The following is a 21,119-nucleotide window of genomic DNA, read 5'->3' as shown; positions in this document are numbered from 1 at the left end:
GGCCTGGCATGTGGTTAAGTGCCCAGTGCAATGTTAGATTCCCTTCCCTTTGAAACAATAGGTAAATGTTTTATCGTCACAGGAAAAGAGCACGAGGAAAACAGAAAGAAAAACAGTAGGATGAAGTCTATAAATAATGACATAACCACCTTTATTTCTGTATTCTGAGCCCTTCTTCCTCCATGACTTCTTTTATCAGAGCTGTCAGCTACTAACAATTAGCTGATCTGAGTTTTTCCTGTTCGGCTTCCTCCGTTAGAAGGGACAGTGTCTGTTTTGCTTTGGGGAAAGGGAAGGGTGGTTTTCACTGTGCTAGGCGGGTGGATGGACTCTGCAGGCTGAGGAGCCCGCAGCCCTGTTCAAGCTGGCAAGGGGTGCAGCAGGCCTTTCATTCTAGGATGTCCGTCCGGTGTAGGAATGGACACAGGAAGAGTGAGGCTCCAAGCCAGGAATCACTTGTTCACTCAAATCTGCGCTCAGTGCCTGTTTCATGTTGGGTGCTGGGCAGCCACAGTGCCTGACCACATGGTAGGGGACGCAGGCCCTCAAATAAGTATGTAAATACATACTTGGGTAAAGACGATGAAGGCAGAGAAAGGACAGGTCCTATGGCTGAAAGGAAATGCTTCTCTGACATGACTCTTGGGCTTGAGGATACATAAAACTAAGGCAAAGGAACAAGAGCGAACCTTATTCGGGAAGAGGAGAGTTGAACATGTGTCCATGCTGCGGGGAAGGGTGAGGTTGTAGGGGGTAGGGGGTAAAGAGAGAGGCAAAAGAGGGGATCACATATGAAGCAAGAGTCTTCAGAGGGTGTTCTCAGTGTTGGGGTAGAAGCATTAGCCTTGGCCGGGAAGAAGGGTACCCTTCGCTCCAGGATAGACTAGAGGGAGAGGGGATGGAAACATGTATTGATAGGTTTATAGATGAAGGATAAGATATGGCAATTTTCCAGGGAGGGTCTTACATTCTTTGTGCAGTAGGAAAAGAGGTTGCTAAAGGTCAGAGAGAGCTTACAGAGCAGAGGGCTTGATGCAAGTGGATTGGAATGGCCTCCTTGGAAAACCAGAGGGAGCCATGGCAGGTGGGTCCAGCTCTGTCCCAGAGGCTCCTGTCATTCCTCTGAGGGATGACCCCCTTAGTCTCCTTTTTCTCTCTTTAATTGTTATATTTTCCAAGGAACTCAGTAGTGAAATACAGCAGCCAGGAGGACAAGCATAGCGGAATTCTCCCATTATACCTATTTGTCCTAAACAAGAAAATGATATATTTAAGCAGGGCTGCTTTCATCTAACTCTTCGAGGAGACCCAATAATGATACTGGTAAAAACTTGAAATCTGATAAGACTGAGCATGGATGTCAATATGGGCAAAAAAGGAATTCTTCTACACTGCTGGGGGTGGTGGTGGTGTAAATTGGCACAACAGCCAACAAGTGCAAGGTGGTGATGCCTTGTAAAATTTAAACTGCTATAAAATGTGAATTCCATAACATCTAGACATAGCCTTAGAAGATTGTTTTTCAAAAACTGCAGATAGAGGTCCTGTAGTAGGTCCAGAAATTAAGAGGCTCTCAGCTAGCAAGTGAAAAGAATGTAGAATAAAGACAGGTAATATCAGAGGTCATTAGTCATAGAAAGGATAAGTACTGTTTCTCATGGAACTGTGATTTCAGCCCATATATGCAACCGGTTATGAGGAGACACGGACTGGTTCCAATAAGATATTTCCCATTGTGGGATGGGGTTGAAATAGGTAGAAAAACAGTGTTCTGGAGAGACTCAGGCACATGCACACAAGGAATCATGATTATAGCTATTTCTCACAGCATTGATTATAATAGTGATTTATAATTTAGAAAACGATCTCTGTCAGTAGACAAATGGAACGTGGTCTGTTTATACAATGCAATATATTTTTTAAAGATTCTCTTTATTTATTCATGAGAGACACACAGAGAGAGGCAGAGACACAGGCAGAGGGAGAAGCAGGCTCCACGCAGGGAACCCGACATGGGACTCGATCCCAGGACCCTGGGATCATGCCCTGTGCCAAATGCAGATGCTCAACTGCTGAGCCACCCAGGTGCCCCTACAATACAATATTGAACGAGGTCCAACTACATCAGCATACGTCGATCTAAAAAGTGGAAAAAAAGCAAGCTAAAGAATATATGATACCAGTTATGAAAAAATTTAAAAACCCACAAAGTGACTCTATACGTTGTTTTCACTATATTTATATTTACATAAAAGAATAAAAAAGACTGGAAAGAAACGCCATACAATTGGACATGGGAAAAGGAAATTTCATTTCCAAATTTTTTTATTGAAAAGGTTTTTTTTTTTTAAAGATTTTATTTATTTATTTATTAATGATAGACATAGAGAGAGAGAGAGGCAGAGACACAGACAGAGGGAGAAGCAGGCTCCATGCAGGGAGCCCGACACGGGACTCGATCCCGGGTCCAGGATCGCACCCTGGGCCAAAGGCTGGCGCTAAACCGCTGAGCCACCCAGGGATTCCCATATTAAAAAGGTTTTTGAGAAAAATATGGTAAGGTAATAATTGCCAGTTTGGGGCAATGAGCGCACCCTTGTTTACTATATTCTTCTTTGTTCTCATTGTAGTTTTAAAAATATGTTCATACATTCTTTGATATTCCTCCCCTCAAGAGATGGAGCTTAATTTCCCTCTCCTTGAGTTTGGGCTGAACTTGGTGACTTGCTTCTAGCAAATAGAAAATGGCAGAGAGGATGGAATGCCACCTTTAAGATAAAGCCAGTAGCTAGGCCAGAAGACTCTGGCTGGTATCCTGGATTCTCTCCTCCCCTCTCTCTCAGATTTCTCGCTCTGGGGGACTAGCTGCTAAGTCATACGAGCAGCCTTATGAGGGGGGTGGGGCCCACATGGTGAAGAACTGCTATCAGCAGTGATATGAGTGAGCTCAGAAGCAGATTCTCAGCCCCTTCAGATGACTGCGGTCCTGGCCAACAGCACAACTACAAGTGTGTAAGAGACCCTGACCAAGAACCATGCACCTAAGTCATCCTCAGATTCCGACCCTCAGACATCGTGTGAGATCATAAATGTTTATTGCTTAAAGCCACTAAGCTGTGGGGTTGTTACATTGCAGTAGATAACTAATGTAAGTTCTCTGTGTTTATATTTTTTCTCAAAAAGGGAAAAAGTTCCCCTAAATATATTTATAAGTAAATAAAGCTTTAAAAGAAAAAAGGACAGAAACTATTAGGAATTTCCTACAAATATCAGCACAAACCAGAGAAGTCAAGGATTGGAAGATAATAGAGTCACAGAATGAAGCTTAAGAGCAGGAACTCTGGAACCAGACAACCTAGGCTTAAAGCCCTGCCTCTCTTCCTCACTAGCTTTGTGGCCTTGGGCAAGTTACCTAACCTCTCTGACCTTCAGTTTCCTTACCTGTAGAATGGGAATAATAGTAGTACCTGCCTCATAGCTTCACTGTGAAGATTAAATGAATCTGTTTTCTGTATTTATGAATTTGTTTCTGGTTTTTTTTAATTGTGTTTTTAGATTCTACATATAAGTGAAATCACATGTTATTTGTCTTTCTCTGACTTATTTCATTTAGCATTACCTGGTGTTGTAACAGATGGTGACCACCCTTATCATGGTGAGCCTTGTGCCATGGATAGAATTGTTGAATCACTCTGCTGTGCACCTGAAACTAATATAACACTGCATGCCAATTATACTTCAATAAAAAAAAATGAACCAACAAATATGAGGCAATTAGAATAGTGCCTGACAAACACTATATACTTCATACATGTAACTTATAATTTTTATTATTGTTTAAAAGAAAGGGACCTTCAAGATGATCTCATTCAATCCTTTCATTTTGCAAATGGAGGTTGTTGGTTCAGGACTTAGAGCTATTTCTTCCTTGGAATGGAAGAAAGAATTTTCTTTTTTCTCCCTTTATGTCAATTGTATCTACTGAGTGTCCCAGTTTGCAAGGATCTCAGCTGGGCTTCTTCACATATAGTACCTTATCTAATCCTTAGAATCGTGTAGGTATTTTTGTTACCTCCATTTTGCAAAAAACACCCACATTCTGAAAGCTTATCACTTACTCACAGACTAGTCAGTGGGAAAGTCAGAATTCAAGTCAGGTCTTCTGATAATAAGATTAGTGGTGCAAGTACTTTCTTAACCAGTTTAAGATATTTTATAACGAAGTGTTATGATTATAAAGGTCTTATAGACTTCTCTGCCTATGACCTCATGGGTCTCTAGAACAGGTACTTTCTTTGTACTCTTTTGCAGGTACTCTTTATTGTGGGTCACTTTCATATTTTTCAAGGAATGATCAAATCTGGAATCTCGAATCCATCTTTCCATAGAGCAAGACCTATTTCTACAGAATGCATTGCTTGGTCTATTTCACTTCCATAATATTCTCCTACTTGGTTCCCTGTTCTCTATTCAAAAGAGGAACATTTTAGCTGACTGCTAAAAATTGGCAGGGCATCTAGTAAGATTTAGCATATTATGTGGAAACTCAGGAAATACTACCATTCAATGAAAACTAAACTGGAACCTAATATTAATCAACCAAGAAGCTTTAGCTTTGTTATTTGATTTTCACAACAATCCTATGAAACAAACTGAGATTTTTCCTTGTTTTAGAGATGAAATAGAATCTCAGGGAGTTGAAGTGACATATTTAGAATAACACAGATTAGAAGTGGCAGGGACGCCTGGGTGGCTCAGCGGTTGAGCGTCTGCCTTTGGCTCAAGTTGTGATCCCAGAGTCCCAGATTGAGTCCCACATCGGGCTCTCTGCATGGAGCCTGCCTCTCCCTCTGTCTGTGTCTCTGCCTCTCTCTCTGTGTCTCTCATGAATAAATAAATAAAATCCTTAAAAAAAAAAAAGAGAGTGGCAGGCAGAGTTCCTTTTTTTTTTTTAAGATTTAATTTATTTTTTTGAGAGAGAGAGTGCGAGAGCTTGCAAGAGGGCCCAAGCAGGGGGAGGGGCAGAGGGAGAGGGAGAATCAGACTCCCCACTGAGCAGGAGCAGAAGTGTCCTTTTCAAAACATCTCGGTACCTTTACCCAGAAATTCCACATCCAGGTCTTTAGCCTACACTTGAGAAACACTCTTAAGAATACTGTGCAAGAGTACATGTACAAGTGTTCCTTGTAGCATTATTAGTAATAGTGAAAACCTGAAGAAAACTTAAATATTCAACCATGGAAGTTTATTTTAAAAAATTATGACCTAAAAAAAAAATTATGACCTTATCCATAGTATAGGAGGAACACTTAGAAGCCATCCAGAACAATGAGGTGTACACACAGCAAACACACAGTGGCATGAAGAATAGACACGAAAATTGTTTAATTAAAATAATTAATTACTTAATTAATTTTTAAAAACCCAAGTTGTGGGGGTACCTGGGTGGCTCAGTTACATTGTTTACAGTTTTATAATGGTTATATGTTACCTTACACTTAAATGTTTTACGTTGAGTTATTCAGAATTTTTTTAAAAGTTATCCAGCCTTGCAAATATTTATTGAATTTTTGTTATATGTGTGTTCAGCACTCTGCCAGGGGTTAAAGACCTCATGAAGAAGCTCTCTTGAGGAAGTTGCATCTGGTTGGAGAGAAAAGCAGAACTTGGGAAATGATACAAGACAGTTTTTATAATCAACTGTGGTGGGGGGAATGACCAATTAAGTGTGCCAGATACCTTTCAGGAAGAGTCACACAGATTTCATTTTCTGTTGGAGGCTTTGTACCAGGGAAGTGGCCTCATGTCCCAAATTTTCCTGCAGCGTGACCTTTGCAACCTCAGGTATCACTAAAAAACATGAATTGCTCAATATCACTGAGGGTAGTTGAACTAGAATAGCGTGTCCCTTCTGTATGGATCTATCCCTTACGGGTTTCAGAGAGAGAATTCAATTGGCTTGTCTGGTGTTACTTGGCATCAACAGAAATTGGGCCACTGGGCAGAAACTGGGTGATACCACCTCAGGCACCTGATGTCCCTCGTGAGTAGCCCGAGAAGGTCATTTCTGGCTAGTCAAACTCTTATGGCCAGGCTATCTGGGTTCATCTTACTGACCCAGCATGCTCTCTGAGCCACTGAACTGATATTTGAAAGAACTGATTGGTGCTACTTTTCTTCACAGCCAATATTTTCTTCATGGCTAATATTATGGATACTTCCTACAGCTGTTTAGTATAAATGGTAAAAGTGAGAATAGCAGGGGTAAAGGAAAAATGTTTTTGAGCATAGCCAAGTTCAAAAAACTTAAAGAGAAATTGGTGTCTCTGCTAGTTTTGTTATTCTTCCTTTTTAAAAGATTTTATTTATTTATTCATGAGAGAGACAGAGAGGCAGAGACACAGGCAGAGGGAGAAGCAGGCTCCATGCAGGGAGCCCTCTGCGGAACTTGATCCCAGGACCCCGGGACCAGACCTGAGCTGAAGCCCGGGCTCACCCACTGGGCCACCCAGGCGTTCCTCTGCTAGTTTCCTTGGGCTGGGCGGCTCTGCAGAGTTGAACAGGCTGTACCTGCAGAGGAATGTTTGGCGGGGGAGTGAAGGGCTGAAATTCAAGCTGAGCTCTGCTCACCGAACACAGTGCAGTGGGGCTGTGTGGCCTGGCAGGTGATCGGGTTCGGTGGGGGGACAGCCTCTCTTCCCGAGTAGCCTAAAAGCAGCCTATGGTCTAGCAGTAGCCCTGCTCTTGGGATGATACCGGCTTGTAAAGTACCAAACTACAGAATCAGACCTGAGGGCTGTGCTAGAAGATATGAAGGGAAGGGGCTTCAGAGGGAAACTCAAGTAAGAGTTTCCAACTTGCACCTGGTACATAGTTGATATTTAATAGATATTTGTGAAATGAATAAATAGTGCTGAGGATAAAGTAGTGAGAAAACCAGACAAAATCTTTGAGTTTAGGGATCCCTGCGTGGCTCAGCAGTTTGGCGCCTGCCTTTGGCCCAGGGCGCGATCCTGGAGATCCGGGATCGAATCCCACGTCAGGCTCCCGGTGCATGGAGCCTGCTTCTCCCTCTGCCTATGTCTCTGCCTCTCTCTCTCTCTCTCTCTCTGACTATCATAAAAAAAAAATTAAAAAAAAATCTTTGAGTTTATATAATGAATTACAGTAGGATACTGAATAATTGGTACTATTTGATAGCATTTACATAAAGAATACAATAAACTAAAATTAGATTGAGACGTGAGACTGGAAACTGAAAAGAACCCAAGTGTCCATTGACAGGAGAATGGATACACGGCAGTATATTCGTAGAATGCAATTCTGCACAGTGGTAAAAAATAATTATCTACAGCTACACACTAATTTGTATTCAAAGATACCATGCCTGAAGCTTCACAGCCGTCTTGACATCATGCGGGAAAGTCTTTGTATCACTGCATCACTGAACCAGGGCTAGCAACTGCCTCTGAAATAAACTCCATTTAGTTTAGGTCACTGATGGTCAGATTATCTTCTTATTTGTATACGTAAACATTTCTAATACATAATAGTTACCTGAGAGGACTATTCAAGAATTACTAAGGATAAAAAAAAAAAAAGAATTACTAAGGATGATAAATCAGGGTGGACTTTCCAGTTCATATTGTTGAAAACTTTTATTATAAGAATATGTTCATGAATTACTTGCTGAATTTAATTGAAAGAATTTAAGTACAAGGAGCCAAGAAGTAGTGATATACAGCAGGTCACATGGGCCAGCTTTTCAATCTTTCTCAACCAGACTTTTATTTTAAAAAAATGTTTTAAAAATAAATAAATAAAATAAATAAAATTTTAAAAAATGTTTTCAACCAAATTTTTATAATATTTACATAACTTGCCTTCTCTCAGATTTCCCCCCAGAATTATTGCTTCTTAGCACAGTCATGCTATAACTTCTTTTCCATAGTTCATTCATCCTTTGTTCTTGGGCTATGTATCTTGGCACCTTCAGAAATCTTCAAATTACAGATTTTATAATAGCATTTTTGGGGGGGATAAAACTTCTAATTAGGAATCACTTTTAAACTAGGCTCTTTTTCTTTTTCTGCGGTTCCAACCACCAGCACCAAAAGTTGGCTTTCTTGTGGAGAGCATTTCCACAAAGAAATGATAATTTATAAGAATGAATTTGGGGCACCCGGATGGTTCAGTCGGTTAAGCAACTGCTTCTTAATTTTGGCTCAGGTCAAGATCTCAGGGTCATGAGATCAACCCTCACTTTGGCTCCATGCTCAGCATGGCATCTGCTGGAGATTTTTCTCTCTCCCTTTCTCCCTCTCTCCCTCTCTCCCTCTCTCCCTCTCTCCCTCTCTCCCTCTCCTAACCTCCCCACCCTGCTCACATGCACGCATGTGCTCTCTCTCTCTCTAAATAAGATAAAATCTTTTTAAAAAAAATGAATTCACAAGTGTGCCCCTGTATATAAATATAAGAAGTGCAAAATTAAGTCAAAATTTTAGGTGTGTTCCAAGCAATCAGATAGTCTCATTCAGTAGCCAGAAATTCTATAAAGCTAGAATTTATGTAAGTAAAATTAAAATTCTTACCACAAAAGAATAACAAATTGTTCCAAGACCAAGAGGCTACTAAGCAATTGATTATATTATTTTTTTAAAAGATTTATTTATGTATTCATGAGAGACATAGAGAGAGAGAGAGGGAGAGACATAGGCAGAGGGAGAAGCAGGCTCTTCACAGGAGCCGGATGTGGGACTTGATCCCGGGTCCTGGTATCATGACCTGAGCTGAAGGTGGCCACCCAACCGCTGAGTCACCCAGGTGTCCCTAACTGATTATATTCTTAACATTTCAATTCAGTAAGGCCTCTCTGAGGTTATGGTCAGAATACTTTGACTAGATTTCTGACATTTAGAAAACTTTTAAATATCACATTAATCAAAACTCTTATAATGTATAATTTATTTTTAAAATTTTTACTTTATTATTATGCATAACAGACATAAAGTATAAATAACAACCACAATGATAACAATAAGTGAACACCCAGATGCCCTCTACCAAATTTAAGAAATAGAATATTACCACTCTATGTCCTACTCTCTATCCTGCCTCTACCTCATCCTTCCTTCTCCTTTCCTCCCCTTCCCCATGGCTATTTTCTACCCTGACTTTATTTATCATTTCTTTGCTTTTCTTTACGGTTTTGCCACATATAAATGTATTCTTAAATAACAGATTGTTAAGTTTTGCATGTTTTTGAACTTCATATGAATGCAAGCATATAGTTCTTTTCTCCTGAAACATGTTCTTTTTATTTTTCTTCAACATATAGGTGCATGAAGTTCATCTATGTTGACATATGCAGCTGTAATTTATTTTCCCTGCTATATTGTATTCCATTTTATGAATCAACTGCAATTTATTCATTCACTTTCTTGTTACTTGAGTCACCAGTTTTCTGCTGTTTGAAACAATGCCAGTGTTAACATAACTGTACATATCTCTTGGGTAAGAATTTCTTTAGGGTATATATTTAGGAGCAGAATTGCAAGATATATAAATATTCTACTTTATTTGAAATGCCATCGTGTTTTCCAAAGTGGTTTTAAACAAAGTTTTTTTTATTATTATTGAAGTACAGTTGACATATAATATTATATTAAAGTGGTTTTAAAAACCAAAAATGTTCAAGATTTCTCATTGTTTGATATCCTTATCAATAATAATTGCCATAGGCATATTTTAAATTTTTGCCAGGGATATTACGGTAGTTGGCTGAACATATCTTTATATTTTTATCTTTATAGTTTTCATTTTTGAATTCAACTTTAACCTCTATCCGAAGGTATCTTTCATCATCTCCCTGTATCACATATTTCTTAGCAATCATTTTAAATAAATCTACTTTTCAGATGCTGAGAAAAGAGCTGGATGATACTGAGATTGACTTGAGGACTAATAGGTGATAACTTACTAGAGTGGCACCATCTGGGTAGTGCACTGGCACAATTTGATACATTCAGAATTTCTTCCATCTCCTTTCCCTCAGTTCCATCCATCCTCCTCCCCAAAACATCAGGTTGTTGCCTGGGATTGAGCTCATGTGACTTCTACACTGCAATAGAAGCTGGCCTCTAAAGTTCACAAGTGTAATTTTTAATGCCTAGGTATATACCTCTGGTATCTGTTTAGCACTTGGAGTCACTTGAGGTGCCTGGGGGGCTCTCCGTTAAACATCTGCCTTTAGCTCAGGTCATGATCCCGGAGTCCTGGGATCAAGCCCCACATCGGGCTCCCTGCTCAGCGGGGAGCCTGCTTCTCCCTCTCCTCCCTGCTCATGTTCTCTCTCACTATCTCTGTCTCTCTCAAATAAAGAAATAAAATCTTAAAAAAAAAGAAGAATTTGGAGCCATCTGCTGAATTCTATGACTGCTAAAATTAAAATCTAAAAACTCAATGCAGTATTTCTTATAGATCTACTTTATTATGATTAATGCTCAAGTTCAGCTTAGAGATGTTTCCTTATGGTGGCAACTAAGGTGATCACACATTGCGGGGTGAATCGGAGAATACTTCTGACTCCGTTATCCTGGAATGGAATGCATATTCCATTTTCACCTAAACAACAAAGGTTTTGGTAACTTTGTTTGGGGGCAGGTGGTGGCGGGAGGGAAGGAGTCAAAGCTGTTAGTAATGGTGAAGGTGAAACATGAGAATACTCGGACAACGACGAAACTGAAGTTTAACTGTACTTAATAAATACTCAGAGTTTAATCCTCATACCAAAGAAGTAGCTGCTATCATAATATCCCTATGCAGGTAAGGAAACCGAGATGCAGAGATGTTAAATCAACTTGGCCAAGGATCTCGTATAACTGCAAAGATGTAGCTAATACAGAGACAAAATACATAGGCGAATAGACTTTTTGTTTTTGAAGGATGCCAAGAGTTTGAAGTTATTTTTCTTTTCTTATTTTAATCACATTTCTATTTTCTGTAAAAAGCCACACTCCAAAGTCTTATTCTTAGATTTCTGGCAGCTTGGACATCTAGCCAGATGATTGGAATTTCAGTCACTTTTTTTCAAAGTACTTATTTGTAGGTGGTAGTGTTACTTTCGAACCCTACTTTGCATTTTTTTTCTGGGGAAGATTTGAAAAAGCCATCTGGTTAACATTACCCTGAAAAATTCTTCTCTGAGTGGAGCTTCCTAAGAAGAAATTATAGGAGGAGAGTGTGGTAGAAAGCCAGGCAGAACACAAATAGAAACATCTAGAGACTGAAGCCCTGCATTCTGATACTTATGAGAACTATCTTTCCCTACCATAAATTCACTTTTCTTCCAGCTCTTTTCTTCACTTTTCCTTTTGAGGAAAGATTTTTTTTTTGAATGAAACTGTTTCTTGAGAACACTTTTCTAGCTCTTGCTGAGGTTTAATCTTGTTCACATACTGCTTGTTTGATTTTGAGCTGTGGGCTCTTTTCCTATTAGCTGTCTCTTCTATAGGTTTTTATTACCACCATCTTCCTCCTCCCCAATAGGGACATTCTTGTTGTTACCCTTTAACTAGAGGAGAATCTGGCAAATAATAGGTGCTCAGTAAATATTTGTTGGCTAGCTGAATGACTGCTTACATGAATGAACAAATGAATTAGTGAGTAAAGACCTTTCCAGGAAGGAAAGAAACAAGATCAAAGAGAAAAGAGAGTACACTTGAAACAAATCATTACTGTGAACTTTGTAAAGAAGTGTAGGTGATACTGACTTTATTCTTTTTACATTTCCCTAGCATTTGTTAACCTTAAGAAGTCCACATATCCGTGTAACTTTAGGGCTCAGCTTAGAAAAATCAAATGATATTCTAAAAATGACTTTTGGATCAATTTAAAAGATTAGTTTTTTTTTGGGGGGGGGGGTCTAATTGATTCATTTAATTGCAGTTCTTCTATCCAGTGATTTGGAATCTTCCACTAATGTGTTAGATCTTCATTGCCTAGTAAATTACTCTCATTCACAGAATATGTCTTTTACTTTGAATCTTTTAGTATATTTTCTCATATTGAATCATACCTGTTTAAAAAACATTCATGATAACAAAATTTGAGATATTGATTGGCATTTATTGCAATTCTTATTTTTGTCTTCATAAAATTAAACTTTCAAAAGGTAACTTTCAGGTTCACAGACTTTAGCTGTTATCATATCCTTTGAATTGATATTTTTTATTTTCCTCTTAATACATTCCTGTATTTTCCAAAATTTCTCCAATAAACCTTCATTATCTTTATTAATCATAGAAAGCAATAGATTCTATTAGCACCTCCTCCCTCCAAATCAGCCATTTATCACTGAACAAATTGCTCCTCAAATTTATATTTTTTGTAGAAATTTCTTTTTTTATTTTTAAAGATTTTATTTATTTATTCATGAGAGACACAGAGAGAGGGAGGCAGAGACATAGGCGGAGGGAGAAGCAATCTCCACGGATTGCTCCCCCAATGTGGGACTTGATCCGGGAACTCTGGGATCACGCCCTGAGCTGAAGGCAGATGCTTAACCACTGAGCCACCCAGGCGTTCATTTTTGTAGTAATTTCTGAAGGCATGAGAATTACTATAACGCTAATTTCATCTTGAAATGCCTAAGGGCTCTCTCCAAGAGAATGAATAGGGAACTACATTCACAGTGTATCCATGGAGAATTTGCAATTGTCTTCTTTGATTGTACTGTCCTCAATATCCAAGTTGAAATTGTATGCTGATATACTTAAAGTGATTTAGAACATATGAGTTTATTTCCTTTTCTTTATTATATCCATTGTTTTCTTACATGTAAAACAAGGATCAGGAATAATTGTTAAGCTTTGTTTTAGTTCTGATACTCTCTAATCTTTCACTAAGGTTGTTCTACAATAAATTCATTAGAGGTAGAATTATGGAGTATTGTATCTTGAATTCCCAAGGACACTGTTCATCATTTGAGCCAGGATATGTTCTCAAATTGTATACAAAAGAATGCACGTTGAAAGTATACCCATGACCTGTAAGGAATCACACTGGATAGGGAGAAGTTGATAAGTTTGAAGAGGGACACCTGGGTGGCTCAGCGGTTGAGCGTCTGCCTTCAGCTCAGGGAGTGATCCCAGGATCTGGGATCGGGGCCTGCATTGGGCTCCTTGCAGGGAGCCTGCTTCTCCCTCGGCCTGTGTCTCTGCCTCTCTCTCTCTGCGTCTCTCATGAATAAATAAATAAAATCTTAGGAAAAGACAAGTTTGAAGGGTTTAATTCTATAATATTCATCTAACTCTATCCTATATCTCTGGTGTCAGTCACTCCTTCCTAATTAAAAAGACATCTGTGTATCTCCATGTGACATTACCTAATGAAGAGGAACTTTCTAGAATTTCGTTCAATCTTTTATTTCTCTAACTATAGAACCTGTTTATAACCTAGTCTCCATTAATGAAATTCCATCCAGCTACCTCATGACTTTCATACACATTGCTAGGGAAATTCAGGATGTTTCTGCTCTGTTTTTAGAAGAGGTAGTGGCCTTTGGACCGATTATGAATTAAGAAAAAAATATGTAACAGGAATTTTCTTTTCCAAGTCCATTTTCTTTCTTTCTTTCTTTCTTTCTTTCTTTCTTTCTTTCTTTCTTTCTTTCTTTCTTTCTTTCTTTTTTTTGTCCAAGTCCATTTTCAATTCTGCTGAAGGGAGTCAGTGAAACTTGGTAGTTAAGTGGTTAAAAACAACAGGCTTGGAAACAAACAAACCTGTTTGCCTCCCAGCTGTACTTTCAACTTCTGCCTGCCCTTGGACAAGTTACTTTCCAACTCTGATCCTCAGCTTTGTCATTAGTAAAACAGAGATAATAATAGAACTCGTTTTGTATAATTGTTTATGAGGAATAATTACATGCCATATACAAAGCGCTTTGCATTCCATTTAGTCAAGCAATACTTATTGAGCACTAGAAATGTGCCAGGCACTCCGCCAAGCTCCTGTCCAATTCAGGACTGTTCTTTTTCTTCCCTCAAATTTTTATCTAACTTCCATTCCATCAGGTCTCAGTTTATTTTTTTTAAGACTTTATTTATTTATTCACGAGAGACACAAGGGTCTCAGTTTAAATGGCACTTTCTCATAAAAACTTCTGTGTTAGTTCAGATCCTCCAAGAAGCTAATGCCAAGACAGGATTAGACATGCAAGAGATTTATTAGAGGAGATTTCTGTGGAAGAAAAAGAGAAGAAAGAAGAAAGAAGCAGGGAGAGACTCAGATTCCAATGCAAGTCTGACATCTGTTGAAGGAGAGGAAGAAGGAAGGAGAATTGGGTAGAAAAAGATTGCAGTACTATCTAAGAAAGTTTTAGTTTGGCCATCAGGGAGTTTCTGATCCAGAATTGCCCATTAGAGGAGTCCTGTGTCCTGCAGGAATGGGCTGCCACTAGCATCTCTGCTGTGCTCAGTTATTGGCTGGTTGAGGTTCAGGAGAGGCATAGGTTCAGCTTCAGGTGTGCTGGATCTGGAGAGGCAGTCATTGGAGTTGTCAGTCAACTACGCTCCTCACATAGGAGATCTCAGGAATGCATGTCCATAGCCCTCATACTTCCATATGGGTTGGAACCCCAGTCAGTTGCTGTTACAGAAACATGTATTTTCCTTTTCTCTGTTACTACCATACACATCAAATTTTGTTTTCTAAATCTGTGAAGGTTACTGTCTCTGAACTGTCAGCTATTTGAGGGTAGGGACTGCATCAATCTTGCTTACCATTGCTTCCCCCAGATGCACAAGAGGTACCAGTTGTAATGGCAGAGAACAGCTACAAAGTACAACAGTAGTCATTATTGTTACCCACTCTATTCTGTTCTGCACAACAGCCACATCCAAATCAAAGCACTGCAGTCTCCCACTGCAGTATAAATTGCAGATTTCAGTTTAATGTTGTTTTCTTTGGAGCATCTTTATTTCATTTTGTCTTGGGGAGAGGTTCCACTTTTACTTTTAACATACATCGAAGTGCAATCAAAAGTGGTGAGGTGTTGAAGATGGATTTTTGAATGTACTAAAGTATATTCACGCATAAGGAAATTGGAGCATTTAGTTTCCAGTTGTAAATTCTCTTCACTTCTTTAGGGGGTGGAATCTGAAGATCTTTCTTCTGGGCCCAGAAAGCTATCTGTGGAGACTGGTGATTGTCAGCTTCTCTCTAAAATGACCTACTTCCTCACCCCTATCTCCTTTTCAGAAAGCAAAATTTTCATCAAATTTAGCAGAATGTGTTAGGGAGATAAGAATGGGGATGTAAGGTAATATAAAAGATGAAGGAACCTAGAAGTTGTAGTTGATCACACATCACGAAAGAGTTCAAGATACCCATCATATCAAATTAACAAGTACAGAACCACACTATCAAAAAGTCCTGAGTCCCTCAGACCTTGGGAAGGAGTTCCAGACACCTTGGGAAGGTGTTCCTGACTCCTTCCCAAAACTGGCGGTTGAGTGGGGGAGGGGGCAGGGAGGAGGAGGCCTAGGATGCTGGAGTCGGGCTATCTAGACTCAGGGCTTATCTTTGGCATTATTTGTGGGACATTGAGCAAGTTGCTTGATTTCACTGAGACTTAGTTTTTTCACCTCTACAGTGAAGATAATGAAAGTAGTAATCCTAGAGGCCTGTTAATCAGATTATAAGGGATCATTTTTGTAAAGTGCTTAGCAAGGTGTCTGGCCTATAGCAAGCTCCCAATAAATCTCTACTATCAATTCTCTGGACTTCTGCCTTACTCTGCTCCAGACATTTTCAAAATGTGACCATAGTCAGTTTGAGGAGCCAGGAGGTCAAAATTATTTTTATAATAACAGTAAGGATTTATTTCTCTTTTTCATTGTTTTATCATTTGCTTTGGTAGTTCAAAAGCAAATCACTGTAGACCACAACATACTATTTCACACCCATTATGGTGGCTATAATAAAAAAGATAGGCAATAACAAATGTTGGGAAGTATGTGGAAAGATTGGAATACTCATACACTGTTGATGGGGATATAATGGTGAAGTCACTTTGGAAAAGAGTTGGCAGTTCCTCAAAAAATTAAACACAAGAGTTACCATATGACCTAGCAATTTCACTTCTAAGTATATACCTAAAATGCTTGAAGATGTATGTTTAAACAAAAACATGAATGTTCATAGCACCATTATTCATGATAGCCAAAACGTGGAAACAATAAAATGTCCATCATCTGATGAATGGATAAACAAAATGTGGTATATCCACACAATGGAATATTGTGCTGGTTAATACTTTTTAAAAAAATATTTTATTTATTTATTCATGAGAGACACAGAGAGATAGAGAAGCAGAGACTTAGGCAGAGGGAGAAGCAGGCTCCATGCAGGGAGCCCGATTTGGGACTCGATCCCGGGACTCCAGGATCACACCCTGAGCTGAAGGCGGATGCTCAACAGAATGTTGAGCAGCATCCCTGGCTTCTGGTCATTAGATGTCAGTAGCAACCACCTCCAGTCCCAAGTTATGACAACCCAAGATGTTTCTGGACATTGCTAAATAGCCTCTGGGGGCAAAATCACCTTCAGTTGAACACTGTTGCACAAATCAATAGTCCTTATATTCTTTACTGTCATTCTTTTGCTGTTTTTAAAAAAATTACAACTTTAATTAAGAATGTTCTTAATGAAGCTGTAAAAATTATTAATTCTAATGGCTACTGACCCTTGAATTCACATTTTAAAAAATATTCTGCTTAAAAAAATAAGAAGTATTCATAAGTTACTTTTGTTACAAACTAAAGAACTATAATTGTCTCTTGGAGAAAAACTGTGGGATTGAGTTGCAAGCTGAACTAACTTCTTTTAATATTACGGAATGCCATTTTTATTAAAATATCTATTGACAGACAAACTGGTTATTTAGACTTGGGCATTTGACAAATATTTTCTCAAAAATAAATGAAATGGAACCATCAGTTCAGGGAAAACAAACGATATTTGTTGTCATTGATATAATTGAGCTTTCAAGAAAATAAACTGTGAAAGTTGCCTCATCACTGTGATCTTGACAGCTTCCAAATACTTAGATTCTTCTGATAAGATTGGAAGTGATATTAAGAAATGGGATATTTTGATAGCGTAGGATGAAACATGTCAACATTTTGAAGATCTGCATAACTCAATGAACCGATATTTCCCAATGAAAATGGGATTTTAAAATTGTGCATAGTTTAAAAGATTCACTTAAAGTGCAACATGGACCAAAAGATTTTTCTGTTTAAAAAATTTTTAATAGCTTGTTTAAGATATAATTGACTCATAATCAGCTGAACATTTTTACACATGCATACACACATGAAACTATTACAACAATCAAGATAGTTAACGTGAGTAGAGCTTTCAACTGTTTCCTTGTACTCCTTTGCAATCTCTCCCTTCTGGCCTTCTCAGCCCTCTGCCCCCAGCTCTCATTTTTCAGTCTATCATGGACTTCTTTTTTCTCCCTAAAGATTGGTCTTCATGTTCTAGAATTTCATATAAATGAGATCATACAGTATGCACTATTTTTTTCCCAATTTCTGTCACTGATATAATTGAGATTAATCCACGTTTTTTTACATATCTATAGTTAATTTCTTTTTATTCTTGGTAATATTCCATTGTATGGATACTGTGATTGTTCATTCACTTATCTGCTGACAAACATTTGTGTTGTTTCCAGTTTTTGCCTATTATGAACATAATTGCTATGAACGTTTGTGCACAAGTCTTTGGGTAAACATATGTTTTCGTTTCTTTTGGATAAATACCTAGGAGTATAACGTCTGGGCAATGTAAATATACATTTAACTTTTTAAGAAATTGCCTCTTTTCCAAAGAGGTTGTACATTCCCATTAGTGGTTATGAGAGTTCCAATCACTCCACATTCTAAACAACAGTTGGTATGGCTGGTCTTCTATTTTACCATTAAGTAGGTAGGTAGTACTATTTCATTGTGATTTTATTTTCTCTAATGCCTCATAATATTGGATATCTTTTCATGTGCTTATTTCTCATTCATATAACTTCTTTGGTGAAGTGTCTATTCAAACTTTATGCCCATTTGTTTATTGGGTTACTTAATTTCTTCTTATTGAGGTAGGAGAGTTTTTCGGGTTTTTTTTTTTCTGTGCTTTTTGAGGTACAAGAGATTTAAAAAATATACATTCAGGGTGCAAGCTCTTTACTAGATATATGATTTGCAAATACTTTTTTCAGTTTTGGCTAGTCTTTTCATTTTCTTAGTGTCCTGAAAATAAATGCTTAATTTTGATGAAGTTCAGTTCATTACTTTTTTGTCATTTAAGGATAGTGCTTTAGGTATCATACCCAAGAAATCTTTGTCTAGCCTAAGGTCACAGATATTTTTTCCTGTTTTCCTCTAGAAGTTGTAAGTTTTATGTTTAGACCTATTATCCATTTTGTGTTTTCATGTGTTATTTTATTCATTCATTCATTCACTCATTTATGCCTATGAATACTCACATGTTTGAGTATTAGTGAAAAATCTTTCTTTTTTCCCACTGAGGGCCTTTGTTGAAATGAATAATTTTGGAACTTTATAAAAAAACTCTATTCAGTTTTGTCAATCTTTTTTTCTTTACACCAATATAATCTGGCTTAAAGTAGCCTTATAGTAAATATTGAAATCAGATAGTGTAGTGTAAATTCTTCAAGTTTGTTCTTCACTCTCAAAGTTGTTTTGGTTGTTCTAGGTCCTTTGCATCTCCATATAAATTTTAGAATTCTTTTGTCAATTACAAAAAAAAAAAAAAAGCGTGCTGGGATTTTGATTGAGATTGTGTGAATCTACAAATTTGTGGGAGAACTGACATTTTTACAGTCTTGAGTCTTCTGAACCATGAACATGGTATATCTTGCTGTTTGTGTTGTCTTTTCTTAAAAAAAGATTTATTTAGGATGTCTGGGTGGCTCAGCGGTTGAGGGTCTGCCTTCATCGGCTCAGGGCGTGACCCCGGGGTCCCAGGATGGAGTCCCACATCAGACTCCCTGAATGGAGCCTGCTTCTCCCTCTGCCTGTGTCTCTGCCTCTCTATGTGTCTCTCATGAATAAATAAAATATTTAAACAAACAAACAAACAAACAAAAAGATTTATTTATTTTAGGGTGAGAGTGTGCATACATTCATGAGTGGGGAGAGGGGCAGAGGGAGAGAACCCTCAAGCCCACTCCCCAGCTGAGTGTGGAGGAGGACTCACTAACTTCATCAAGACTGCAGGATATAAAAATCAATATACGAAGCCAACTGTATTTGTCTTCTACTAATACTGTGCAATCTGAAATTGAAATTTAAAATACCATTTAAAATAGCATCAAAAATATGAAATACATCAGGGTAAATTTGATAAAAGACATTCACTGAAATATCTGTACACTGAAAATACAAAATATGCTGAGAGAAATTTAGGAAGACACAAACATGTGGGGCGCCTGGATTGTTTAGTCAGTTAAGCATGGGACTCTTGGTTTTGGCTCAGGTCATGATCTCTGGGTGGTCAGATTGCGCCTTGCTTGGCTCCATGATCAGTGTGGAGTCTGCTTGGGATTCTCTTCCTCTTCCTCCGCCCCTCCCCCTGCTTGTGTATGCTCAAGCCCTCTCCCTCCCTCTCTCTCTCTAAAATAAATACATCTTAAAATACATGTATATTTTATATCTTTTATCAAGATATATATATATATATGTCAAAACTACGAAAAGGCTGAGTGGCTCTATTTACATCAAAGTACACTTTAGAGCAAAAAATATTACTAGGAGTAAAGAGGTTTTATAAACTGGACCATTCTTATAAAATGGTTCATTTCATAAAATACTTTTTGGTCAGCTTCATTATGGATAAATTCATCTAGATAACAGAACAATTATAAATGTAAAAAAGCTTAGGCAACTAACAGCAGAATTCAAAATACATGGAGCAAAACTCACAGAACACGCAGAATTAGAAGAAGCCATAATTATAGAGTTCAATACTCCTCTCTTAATAATTAATAGGATAAATAGACAGAAAATCCGTATATTTTAAATCATCCAGGATTTAAAAGATTTGAACGGTATCAACAAACTTGATGTGATTGACATTTTTGGACATTTCACCCGGCAACTGTGGAATACACATTCACCTTAAATGCACACTGAATATTTATCAAGACAGACCATATTCTGGGTCACAGAATAAATCTCAATAAATTGAAAATGATTCAAATTATGCAAAGTATGTTATCAGATTAGAATGGAACTAAATTAGAAATCAGCAACAGAAAGATGTCCGAAAAATTCCTCAATTTTTGGAGACTGCATAACACACTAATAATCCATGGGTCAAAGAAAGAAATATACAGGGAAATTAGGAAGTATTTTGAAATGAAGGAAAAGGAGAACATATTAAAATGCGTGAGATAGGCATCCCTGGGTGGCTCAGCGGTTTGGCGCCTGCCTTTGGCCCAGGGCGCGATCCTGGAGACCCGGGATCGAATCCCATGTCAGGCTCCCGGTGCATGGAGCCTGCTTCTCCCTCTGCCTGTGTCTCTGCTTCTCTCTCTCTCTCTCTGTGACTATCATAAATAAATAAAAATTAAAAAAAAATAAAATGCGTGAGATGTAGTTAAAGCGATACTGTGGGGACACATCCCACCAAATGCTTGTATCACAAAAGAAAACATCTACCATCAGTGATCTCAGTTTCCGAGTTAAAAAACCAGCAGATAAAGAAAATACACCTTAAAAATAAAGCAGAAGAAAGGAAATAAACCTAGGAGCAGAAATGAAAACAGGGCACAAAAATAAGGAAAAAATAGGAAAGCGAAAGACGACTTGGGGATGCGAGATCAGGCAAGTTGATAAGAGCGATCAGGAGAAAAGATGACACCAATCACCCGTTTCAGAAAAACGAGGAATTCTTCTGTAGGTGTCCAAGGGAAATAAAGGAATATGGTTAGAAGGTTGACATCGACTAATCCCGACAAGTCATTTTCACGACTATTAAAGCTCCTTCCAGAGCAAATACTAGGTATTTGTTGAATAAAGGAGTATCAGCTATTA

Source organism: Canis lupus, chromosome 3, assembly GCF_003254725.2.
Source record: "Canis lupus dingo isolate Sandy chromosome 3, ASM325472v2, whole genome shotgun sequence".
Classification (NCBI taxonomy): domain Eukaryota; kingdom Metazoa; phylum Chordata; class Mammalia; order Carnivora; family Canidae; genus Canis; species Canis lupus.
This window is presented reverse-complemented; position numbering follows the sequence as displayed.